General features: G+C 45.3%; 1 protein-coding gene across 2 annotated transcripts in view; it reads right to left on the bottom strand.

Moving 5' to 3' along the window:
• The window catches only part of CALU (calumenin), a 52,389-nt gene that overhangs the window by 14,971 nt on the left and 24,738 nt on the right, over nucleotides 1-12,680 (bottom strand). Inside the window, exon 1 of one of the 2 annotated variants that reach the window (XM_035127174.2) lies at nucleotides 7,747-7,824. The exons of the other annotated variant lie outside the window; for it this stretch is intronic. The gene's annotated coding sequence lies outside the window, so the exon portion shown is untranslated. Of the gene's footprint in view, nucleotides 1-7,746; nucleotides 7,825-12,680 lie in introns of those variants that run through there. 2 annotated transcript variants of the gene reach the window in all.

The following is a 12,680-nucleotide window of genomic DNA, read 5'->3' as shown; positions in this document are numbered from 1 at the left end:
AGGTGTACAGCCTACGGAGGGTTTGCTTGCACATTCATAAGCTTCAGGAAAGTATTCAGCACAACTGAGTAAGCCCTTTTGGAATTCAATGCTGGTCCTGTGTTACGTCCTTTTTTAGGCTTAAGCATAGCTCCCTCTGCAATGTTGCGAAATTCCATCTTGAAGGAGGATTCCACAATGAAGAACACTAATAATAACAACCTCTCCTTTTTGTGACATACTGTATATTCCTGCGTATAAGACTACTTTTTAACCCAGGAAAATCTTCTCAAAAGTCGGGGGTCGTCTTATATGCTGGGTCGTATTTCTTATACAGCGAGTATATCCCAAACACTATATTTTAACTGGAAAAGTTGGGGGTCGTCTTATACGCCCAGTCGTCTTACACGCCAGAATATACGGTACCTACAGCACCTAGGAAATGCTCACCTAACCTAAAATGATGATAAAAAATATCATCAGGCAAGAGCCCTCTGAGAACTGAAGGGGAGTGTTTTCCTGCCAACTACAAACACTGTGGCAGTACAGAATTTGCTCACTGTTAATGGAACAGTTCCATGCGTAAAGAGATACACAATTTAGCCTCACCCAGCCCAGGGAGAAAAATCACATCACAGGGAAAAGAGGAGGGGATCAGAGTCACCAAGCTGTTTTGGCAAATGTTTAAGATCCTGGGGGGGGGGGGGAATCTAAGCCCCTCCCTGCCGCCAAAGGCATTGTATATATTCTATATACACGATGAGCTTGAAGGGGTTCTGTGCAACTTGCATTCCAGCAGCAAGACTTTTAACTATTTATAGCACTTCTTCTTCTTCCACTACCACCACTCTTCAGATAGCTCCCTATAGCTCCCCTGTTCCAAAAGGAGCCACCACAAGACCTCATGAAGGCCTGTATGGAATTGACGCAAGGGAAACTAACGTGAGAAACCTCGGCGCATGCCTCACTGCAGCCCAAGCACCTCTGTCACTCTTTTAATCTGAAAGAAACAGGGCCGGAAGGTCTCAGGGGACTGGTTCCCTAGTAACGTAAAATATTTCAGAGCAGAAGTCTGAAAGTCTAATTTCAGTTTTATCTGGCCCTGTGAGCTAAGCATTCCAGCGACACAACATTATGCAAGACGTCTCTTCTGCCTTATGTACAGAGTCATAGCTGCTCCTGTTCAGGGCTGCCAGCATTGGCTTAGCAGCGGCTCTCCAAAATCTCAGGCAAAGGTGCCTTTCCCTGCAACTTACAATTCTGCAATTGGAAAGGCCAGGGATTGAACCTAGGACCAGGTATGCATCCTCCATTTCTGAATATGGTTGCTGAGGTAGCCGGAGAGCGGTTTGTCCCTGCACTCGCATTGGACTTCAGAGGAAGCACCTCCTCAGCTCCAAGTGACTTACAGAGAGATGGCTCCACTTGTAAGGTGGGGACCACAGACGCCACCTTACAAGCACATCATCATCATCCACCCTTTTCCCTAACAGGACTCAAGGTGGCTTACAGATAAAAACAAGAACTCACAACTTCTATACAATATGATATCCTTTTATTGACTTTGTTAGAGCATTAGATAATGCTCACAAGCTTGTCAAGCTGCATCAGAGTTACACTCATTTGCATCATGCATACAGGCAGCCCATCTATTTTTATGAAGCAAATGACTTCATAAGAGGGTCAGAAGTTGAGTTCAAAAGGTTCACGAGCTGCGCTGGCACAACTGACTTCCCTGCACACAACAAAGCTTCCTCTCCCTCCCCTTTCCCACCCACCCTCAAAATCAGCTACAAAGGGTTGAGGGAGCAGATTTTGGGGGGGGGGGTGCAGAGGGAGGAGAGGGAATGGAAGTTCCAGCAGAACTATGCGCACGGGGAATTGGATACAACCCATTATGCTCACATTAAGGCCAGATTTCATTTTTAAAACATGCTATTATTAAAAACTAACATGGATCTGTAAATCCAATTTTAGATACATTTATTCTGAAAAGTCAGTTGTTTTGTTTTAAAAAAAAACCTATGCTGCATAAAACCGGCTGAGGACTCCAACTGGCTTACTCCCACTTCCAACTCTCTTTTTCCAAGGTATTAGGACTATTCTGGCTGTTAAAACCACAACATATTACACCAGCACATAAACACACGCCTTGAGTAAATCGCCTGTTTCTCCAAGTATCTCACACAATGAGCTGTTTATATCCATGAGCTATGAAGCACAGTCAAGAACAGGAGCCAGCAATCTCAATCGCACATCCAATTTGCAATGTGCCTGCACCTAGAATTTTCTCTGTCCCCCAAACCCATCATTTTGAGCTATGACACAAAAAGGAGGGGATTCTAAGGGATACAGACAGCAGCAGGTGGTTGATAGTGGGGGGTTTTTTGGGGGGGAGAACAGGGTGATTGGAGGGGAATCACTATACGTACAAAGCAAGATGCAGAAGCTGTTTGCATCTCTTATCTCAGAGATGGGCAGACATGCTGTGGCAATTGTCATGTTACATGCTTTGTCCATAGCTCCAAACTCGTTGTGACATAGTAGATTGGAGGCTTGTATTTAAAGAAACAGTTTTGACAGGCAGCACACATAAACCTGGCTTGCAGGAGAGTTGCAGCGTGGTACCGTAATCCTCTCAGTGAGCACACACAATAGCATAAAAAAACTGGTGCAATTTAAGGATGGGCAATTGGCCCACTCTACTAAAATTGGTATGTATTGCCAGAGGTCACGCTTTCAGAGTTCAGCTAATGGTGCCTTATCCAGCAGCCATATAGATATTGATCTCTTGTAGCCTTCCCTGAAGCATCGAATTAGAACTGAGAGAACTGAGTGGGTCTTTGGTCACTCTATCTGATCCTGCAGGGCTCTTCTGATGTACTGGAAGGGCCCACCAGGCAGTGATCAAAATTTGCCAGGTGCCAGGCACATTTTGCACACAGTTGTTGGCCACTTGAGACCAAGTGAAGATGCCCAGATGCCAGGATGGTGCCTGACATCTCCATCATCTGGAGCTGCATGCCTGGGGATCCTCGGATCTGGACTGTTTTCACACACTAGCAACACACCTGTAGAATTCTACCTGTTATATTTTATCTGCACAATCAGAATGAATTTCAGGAACCAAAGTCATACTGAAAAATACGTCTTTTGAGCCACCTGGACCAAAAAAATGGCAACTACCGTAGGAATACAGTTTTGGTGACTGTAACCCTGGTTAAGGAGCCATTTGCCGCCTAGCTTACCGGTATATATATCTGAGTTTCTAACACTGGAGGTAACGGTGAAGGGCCAACTTCATCAGCTGAGCTATCTATGTGTGGCATGATACTCCAGACACTCAAAAAGGCCTCTGCCCGAGAGAAGCTGGCCTCCTGCCTGGGGCTGGAAAACCATCTCAGATATCTAGGCACCAGGAGGAGTCATATATAATTTTAAAGAACCAGCATCAAATACTTTAGCTTTAGCGTCACATAAAAATCCTGTATACTATTATCATTCAGATTATTTAGTTGCTCCACAGCCTGAGGCAATTGAAGCGTTGTACAATAAAATAAAATGGGACAAAAAAATACCAGCACACAGGCTCTGGAAATCATAAAACTGTTTCTGATCAATTAATATTCCAGTAATGACTGGACGACATTTCTAAGAAAGTATTATTAAACAAACTTTCATTAGCTTACTTCAAGTAAATGTGAGTTCTCTTTCCCTCTGCTACTTATTCTTAAACAGTACCTTATACACAAGTTACCAGAGCACAGGAAGCCCCCAAAAGCACTCAGAATACAGTACTGTACAGTGGTACCTCTACTTACGAATTTAATGCGTTCCGAACACACATTTGTAAGTCGAAAAAAATTGTAAGTCGAATCCCATAGGAATGCATTGGGAGAAAAAATTCGTAAGTCGAAGCAACCCTATCTAAAAATTCGTAAGTAGAAAAAATCCTATCTAAGTCGCATCCAAGATGGCGGACTGAGCTCCATTTGTAAGTAGAAAAATTCGTAAGTAGAGTTATTTGTAAGTAGAGGTACCACTGTACTACCATCAAGAACTAAGCTGCTTCTCCCATTGTTTCATCTTGAGTGAAACACATCTACGGTAAGCAACAGCCTGATTGCCCAACATACTATATCCAGATGTGGTCATTCACCATTGCCAACAATGTGTACTATGTACAGTGGCCCGAGAGTGACCTTAAAATAGCAAGCTATGCTATCATACCCTGCAAATATGGACAACTGCTGAACATGGGAATAATTCAGGGCAACCACTTTTGAAACAGCTTAGAGCACACAGTCACATAACATAAGCAAGCTACCTTTATCAGAGTAGATTTTTACACCCATTTGCACATTTATGGATGAAAATAGCCTTATAACCTTTTAGTGACTCAGAGTACAAAACCAGAGAATTAGTTACGGTACATCAGACTAATACAGAGTATTAGTCTCACATACATGGTGTTAGAGAGCAGCCTTCCCCATCCAGATGTTTTGGACTACAACTTCCATCAGCATCAGCCAATGGAAGTGTAGTCCAGAACATCTGGAGGACACCAGGTTGGGGACAGTGTCCTTGATTGCGTCACAAGTACAAATGTGTTAGTGTTTTTAATCTTAAATCTACTGTGAATGGATTTGTCTGTCAATGGCTATCAGTTATGATTACCAAAAATGAAACCCCCACATTCAGAAGCAGAAAATCCCCAAGTACCAGCTGCTAGAGAAGACCTTCACGCCCAGATAAATAGCTGGCTGTCAGAGACAGAATGACAAGTTTTGTGGACCCTCATTACAAGTATTGTAGACCCTCATTTTCTAGAAAAAGCTCCCTACCATGCAGGGGATCAATCCATGTCAGCGAGCCGAAAACTGCACACAGTATATTATGATGAACACCCATGTTATACCACAACACAAGTGTTTTGCTGTATTCAGTGGCATTTCTCTCACTCCCTGTTTCCCATGCCAGCAGGGACACAGCAGGCATGAAAGCGTTTAAAATGTTTGAAATGAATTCAAGTTCTTTTTAACTCAGGAGTGGAGAGCCCCAAGCTCTCTCAATACAGTATATTGTTGCACACCAATTCCTATGATTCATAGCCAGAATGGCCAATGATGAAATATTATATATAATGATGAAAGATTATGGAGGGTCACAGGTTGCTCACTCCAGTTCTAAAAGATCACACACACACAAACACAACACCAGGTGTTTCCATAGTGGAAGCCACAGAATAAAAACAGTAAAACAACAGTACCCCAGGATCAGCATCTTCTAAAAGAACAGCCATGTTAGCTATAACTGATAGATTTATGCGCAATTTTTTTTATAAAAAAAATCCATGTTCAGTAGCTGTAACTTTCACATCCTGCCTAAACAAAAATGTGAACTAGATGGGACAATTAGCAAAAACCCAGTAAGAGAAGTTCCTACCCTGTTTCTCATATTTTAAGACATACCCATAAAATAAGACATAGCAGGATTTTTAAGCATTCAAGGAATATAAGCCATACCCCGAAAATAAGACATAGTGATAGGTGCAGCAGCAATGCTGGCCGCGGCAGGAGGAGGAGGAAAAAAATAAGACATCCCTTGAAAATAAGCCATAGTGTGTTTTTTTGAGGAAAAAATAAATATAAGACATGTCTTATAATATGAGAAACACGGTATATGTTTACTGTATACTTGCTTCAGAATGAACTGTCCTTGCATTCCACGTTATCACTGGGTTGTTCCTTGTCTAATTAGTCAACTGTTCTGTATCTTTTGAAATACCCCAAACCATCAGGGAAGAGCTTGTACCTCAATGACAGAGAACACTGAATGCCCAGGGTTCAAGATTTAATGCCCAATTAGGGGGTATGAATTATGGTGCTGGAGGAGACTCTTGAGAGTCCCATGGACTGCAAGAAGATCAAAGCTATCCATCCTGAAGGAAATCAGCCCCGAGTGCTCACTGGAAGGACAGATCCTGAAGCTGAGGCTCCAATACTTTGGCCACCTCATGAGAAGAGAAGACTCCCTGGAAAAGACCCTGATGTTGGGCACAAGGAGAAGGGGACGACAGAGGACAAGATGGTTGGACAGTGTTCTCGAAGCTACGAACATGAGTTTGACCAAACTGCGGGAGGCAGTGCAAGACAGGAGTGCCTGGCGTACTATGGTCCATGGGGTCACGAAGAGTTGGACACGACTAAACGACTAAACAACAACAACAACAGGGAAGGAGGGCCGGGAAAGCCCCTGCCATTCATAGTGAACAATACACAGGACTACATGAGCCAATGGTCTGTGATTATACAATGAAGGTTAAACATTAGAAAAGCCAGTTCAATGGAGGAGGCAAAAGTCCAGCATCCCATTCTCAGAGAGACCAACTAGATGCAGATCCTAAGTACAACAGTTAGGGTTTATCCACGCTTAGCTTTTGCCCCATTCTTTCCAGGTACAGGACATTTTCCCGCAAAACACACACACCCTTTTTAGTGCTCCATCAGAGCTAATGTCAATTTGGGTTTTTCTGTTTGCTCCAATTGCGCTTTAAAGAGTGGGTTTCCTTAGGGGAAACTCTGTGGCAAAAAGGAAGTGGGGGGCTCACATACAGAACTTTAAAACATGGATCTGCCTGGAAAGAGCAAAGGAAAACTAAGTGTGGGCAAGCCCCAGTGCTCCTCACTTTTTAATCACAGCAACTGTTATTATTCAGAGGCATACTGCCTCAACAGTGCAAGCAGAACATAGACACTGTGGCTAGTAAGAGTTTATAGAACCTCATGGAAGATAAGATTCCCATGTGGGTCATTTAATTAATTAATTAATTAATTATTATGTGTATCTGTCTTTCCTCCTGCCTGTATACATATGTATGTTATAGATTTTTTAACACACAGGGGAAGAGAACACTCAGTGAAGTCAGGAACAAACTGATCAACAGGAGGTTCAGAACCAAGAAAAAGGTACTTCATAAACCGTAAGCAACTTAATAAAATTTCTGTGTTTTACCTTAAAAAGAAAAGGCCTTTTAAAAATGGTTAGTAAAGACTACTGAGTCAGGTCTATCACAACTGCTCAGCCCAGAGGCAGGATGAACCTAAGCACCAAATTAGAGGGTGGGGTGAATCCTGACTGATGGGCAAATTGACAGGCGGACAAAAGAATTCACACCTAAGGGCGCCGTAGAACAGCTTCCCCAGCCTGGCGTCCTCCAGTCGTTCTGGGCTACGACTTCCATCGGGTGGCGAAAACGGCAAGGGAGGCCCCGCTGGCGGACTCCCCAGTTATTGCTGTTTATTAAATTTATATGCCGCCCTTCATCCAAAGATCACAGCGTGGTTTGCAGAATAAAAACACAAAATCCAGAACAAAACAGGACACAGCAGCAGACCACCACACACACAGAGAGAGACGACCATAGGAAAGGAAAACAAGACGTGGGCCTGGGTGGCCCCCGGGTCTGACCCTACTTCCGTGCCCCTGCGCTTAAACACGCAAGTCCCCAGGCCCTCGGAAGGCAATCATAAGGGACCAAAGGAGGCACGTCTTGGCTGTCCAGACTCCTCGGCACTGGGAGCCTTGTTTCCCCGGAAGAAACCCTCTCGCTTTCCTAGACCATTCCCCGGTCGCGTTCACACGTGAACCTGAACCCGGGTCAGAAGCGGCTCCGGGTCAGAACAGCGACACCCCCTCCTCTGGAGGAGCACGTGCTCGTGTGAGCGCGCCTCCCCGCTTTAGCCGCTCCCGAGCTGGCCCCGTTACCTTCCCCCTCTCTGCCGCCGTGGCCGCCGCCGCCTCGGCTCCCTCCGCTTCTCCCCCTCACGACGACGACCGGAAACGGCCGCGCCAAAGGCCAACCCTCCCCGCCTCACGCCCCGCCTCCTCCCGGCCCTTCACACCAATCAGAAGCCGCCGTCCTTCCCTCGCGCCTTTACCATTGGCCTTCGCGGCCTTCCCCATCCCTCCTCCCTTCCTTTAGCGGACCGAAGCTGGGCGAGGTGGAGTGGGTGGGAGGAGCCGAAGGAGAAGCGGCTGGGAGCGGATTGGCTGGAAAGCGCCACGTCCTCACGGCGCGCGCGCTCCGGCTCCGCAGGGAGACACGCGAGCATGCGCCGAGCGTGCTCTTCCGAGGCCGGCCCTCCGCGCGCGCATGCGCCGAGCGGGAAATGGTCGCGTGAGGGAGGCCGTTAGAAAAGGCGGGAAAAGCGGGAGACGCTGAGGCGAGTTGGATTTTCCAGTCAGGAAAGGGGAAAGGGCTCCTCAAGAGTAGTTTCCCAAACGTGGGTCACCAGCTCTTTTTCCACTGCAGTTGCCATCGTGGTAAATACATACCGGTATTTCAAGTAAAAATGGAAAGGTGAGGGTGGTGAGGTATATTAATAATAATATAATACCGGTAATTTATTATTTATACCCCGCCCATCTGGGGTACTCCTGAGTAAACAACAACAATGCCATAACTCAATGACAATAATTTAGCTCCTCTTCTAGGAAGTATCACTAAACTGAAGGGGACATACTCCTTGATACCTCACGTTTTTAAACAAGTGATGGGGAACCACCATGGCTGAATGCATATTTCCCCCCACCCACCCAATTGTGGGAGAAATAGTTGAAGGACGGGACTCAAGGGAGTCAATGGGGGATCTGCAAAGAGAAAGAGGGGGGCTTTGCAAGACAGGGGGCATCCAGGATGGGAAGATCGCCATCCTTGCATGGTGGGGTTCAGGAGGGAGGCGCCCCTCTTCTATTGTGGAAGCAGTGGCTGGCAGTCCCCACACATGCAGAGGGACAGAGATTTCCCCTCCTGCGCATAAAAAGAGGAGGAATATGCCGACAGGGCCTGCCCAAAACATTGTGGCCCCGTCCCTGCCACCCGCCCCCTGTTTAGTGAGTTGTTGGAGGTGATGTTGTGGAGGAAATGCTGTTTTCTCTGGAAAAAGTAGAAAAGCAGACTTCTAAACGCAACTCCATGCCACCCCACTCAGAAACCACCGCACAACGAAAAAGACAAAAACCAGGTTGTAGCGTTTGGTGCCCTCTGGAAATTTCAAGAGGTCACTAGTTCGTGGCATTCCGATAATCGGGGATCATTGTGTGAGCTCTGCCTGCCCAATGCACATAGTTACGCCCTCAGCTATTAGGTTCAAATCCCAGCTTCCCCAGAAAGCTCCCATGGTCACCTGGAGACAATTGCAACCTCCCATCTTAACCTACCTCGCAGGATTGTTGTGGAGGGACTTACATTCGTAAGTCGAAAAAAATTGTAAGTCAAATCCCATAGGAATGCATTGGGAGAAAAAAATTCATAAGTAGAAGCAACCCTATCTAAAAATTCGTAAGTAGAAAAAATCCTATCTACACCGCATCCAAGATGGCGGACGGAGCTCTGTTCGTAAGTAGAAACATTCGTAAGTAGAGTTATTCGTAAGTAGAGGTACCACTGTATATATATATCTCAAAACATGTTTATCAGCCTTCCTCAGATACTTGGTTGTTTTCTACTGCAAAATATGGATAAAAGAAAGCAGTTTTTAACGTGATGCAGAGCTTTCCAAACTTTTCATGTTGGTGAAACAGTTTTTACTCATACCTCATTTTGTGACACAGTACAGTGGTACCTCGACTTAGAAGACGATCTGTTCCGTGACGGTCTTCGTAAGTCGAAGTCTTCGGTTGTCTAAATGCTGCTATGGCGCATGCATGAAGCGCGATTTCGCGCTTCTGCGCAGGCGCAGAACGCACACACCGGGAGGACTTCTGGAGGCTTCAACTTCGGAAGTCGAAGTCTTAGGATGTCAAGGTATGAATGTAATTCAGTTTTACTAGCAAACTGTGACATTCATCTTGGAAAGCTCAGACGTAATGCATAGTTAATCTCTGGACATCCCTGCCCAGGAGATCCCTCCCCTTCTCAAACGGGGGAGAAACCATTTGAATTCATAGTGTGTGGAAAGTGCTTCAGTCAGGTTACAAATGTTATTCACACAGGGGAGAAGCCATTTGAGGGTGTGGAGTGCAGCAAGAGCTTCACTAATACAGTGGTGCCTCGACTTACGAAGGTTTCGACTTGCGAAGTCGACAAACCCGGAAGTCTTTTTGCCGCACGCGCGTTCTGCAAAGTGCAAAAGTGCAGAAGTGCAAAATCGCCACAGAACAGACACTTCAACAACCGAAGACTTCAACTTACGAAGACCGCCGCAGAACGGATCGTCTTCGTAAGTCGAGGTACCACTGTAATTGGAACCTTTGAACACACCAGCGAGTGTTGTTATTATAATCTGACAGAATTTCCTTTCCTAAAAACTTGGAACATAGACAAGAAGAGGTGGAAAGTCTCTTAAAATAAGAGATGTGCTAAATGGGCTTGTGTGTTGTTTGGTACCTTTCTTCTCTACCTTGAAACCTGAACAAGATTTTATTTCCCTCACCATGCAGGTGATGGAGAAGACAATCGGAACTCTAGAGGGCCACCTGTAGTTTCATTGGGAGTAAAGAAGAAACCTTTTAAATGTGTGGAATGTGGATTTTGCTTCCGTCATCGTTCACACTTGGGGGTACATCAATGGATTCACAGAGGAGAAAAGCCTTTTGAATGTATGGAATGTGGAAAATGTTTTAGCCGGAAGGAACACCTTACTTCGCACCAACAAACTCACACTGGGGAGAAGCCATTTAAATGTATGGAGTGTGGAAAGGGCTTTAATCAGAGAGCACACTCGACATCATCAAACTCACACAAGAGAAAAACCATATGAATGTATAGAATGTGGAAAGAGCTTCACTTATAGGGCAAATTGCAGAAGACACAAACAAACTCACACGGGAGAAATCATTTAAATGTATGGAGTATGGAAAGAGCTTCAGTAATAATGACACACTTACTTTACATCATCAAACTCACACGGGGAGAAACCATTTCAATGTATGGAGTGTGGAAAGAGCTTTAATCTGAGTGAACACCTTACTCGACATCATCAAACTCATACAGGAGAAAAACCATATGAATGTATAGAATGTGGAAAGAGCTTCACTTATAGGGCAAATTGCAGAAGACACGATCGAACTCACACAGGGGAGAAACCATTTCAATGTATGGAGTGTGGAAAGAGCTTTAATCGGAGTGAACACCTTACGCGACATCATCAAACTCACACGGGGAGAAACCATTTAAATGTATGGAGTGTGGAAAGAGCTTTAATCAGAGTGAACACCTTACTCAGCATCATCAAACTCACACAGGGGAGAAACCATTTAAATGTATGGAGTGTGGAAAGGGCTTTAATCAGAGAGCACACTCGACATCATCAAACTCACACAAGAGAAAAACCATATGAATGTATAGAATGTTTCCACAGAGCTGAAGAACCATACAGTTGAAGCTTTTAACCATTCTTTCCAAACTTACGAAAAGAAAAGGGGAATGCAATACTTGTCAGTGGCCACACAAAGCCATACGGACCACAGCAAACACACACCCCAAACAGACTGGGAGCTTGTTTTAACACTAGCATCATATGTTCCTAACACATAATCCCACTTAGCACTCTCACCTCAGCATTTTGCATTATATGCCGTTTCCTGTCTGCCCCACGTGTTACAGAAGTCCAGTCCGAAGGGAACCCACAGCGTGGATAACTGAAACTGTCTTGGACTGTGTAGAGTGACTGTGTAGAGCAGGCATGTCCAAAATCCATTTGGGGGGCCTAATCTGGCAGTCTATCTCCTGGGGTAAAATCCTAAAAACAACTTCAATCTTTAAAAAAAGCTCAACAACTTCAATCCTAAAAAAGCTCAACAACAAAAAAGGTCAGCTCTCACGCATGTTCACTTCATCAAATCTGGCCCTCTTTGAAAAAAGTTAGGGCACCCCTGGTGTAGAGTCACCATTGGCGCAACAACCTAAGCTGGCTAAAGGCGTTCCACACCACAAGGGACACTTGCGCCTGCCATGACAAAGCTGAATCTAAGAGCACCCACAAATTGCACACTTTCTCCTTGAAGATGTATGTTCTGGTCCTCAAACACTGCGCTTCAATCGGGAGAAAGCCGCACTCGCAGAGCTCAGACGATGCTTGATTTCGGCATCAGTGTCGGCCCTTGTGGAAAGATAACTGCCCAGGTAGGAGAGGTAATCAACACTTTCCAATGTTACACCGTTGAGTTGGATTTGTGGCACTGCAGAGGGGTTGTTTTGTGCTTGATGGGGCAGCACTTTGGTTTTTTGGGTGTTGGACAATAGGCAAAGCGTTCCCTAAGCTTCTGCAAAGATATTTAGGATGGTTTGGAGGTCATCCTCTGAGTGTGCGCACACTACGTTGTCATCAGCATATTGAAGTCAGGGTAACCTTACTCTTTGTCTTTGCTTTCAGCCTAGGAGGTGAGTGTAACATGTTGAGCACCACTGACCTGAACAGAGGAACCTATGTAACGGATTGACACGGTTTTGAAATATTTATTCCTACCTGGCTGGAAAAGAGTTAATCCACCTCCAGCCTGGCTGACATAAAATTCTGGTGGGGGCAGGACTGTTCCCAGTTTAAAAGGAGGGAGCAGGGGTTTTGTCAGTTGAGAGGGAGAGGGAGTGGGGAGGTGTGAAGAAGAAAGTTGAGAACCCAGGACAGTGGGGATCTAGATGAGGTTCAGGAAGGCTCGATGTTAAATGTTTGACAGAGATTATCTACAACCAAAACGTA

The sequence above is a fragment of the Zootoca vivipara genome, chromosome 10, assembly GCF_963506605.1.
Source record: "Zootoca vivipara chromosome 10, rZooViv1.1, whole genome shotgun sequence".
NCBI lineage: Eukaryota > Metazoa > Chordata > Lepidosauria > Squamata > Lacertidae > Zootoca > Zootoca vivipara.
This window is presented reverse-complemented; position numbering and strand designations above follow the sequence as displayed.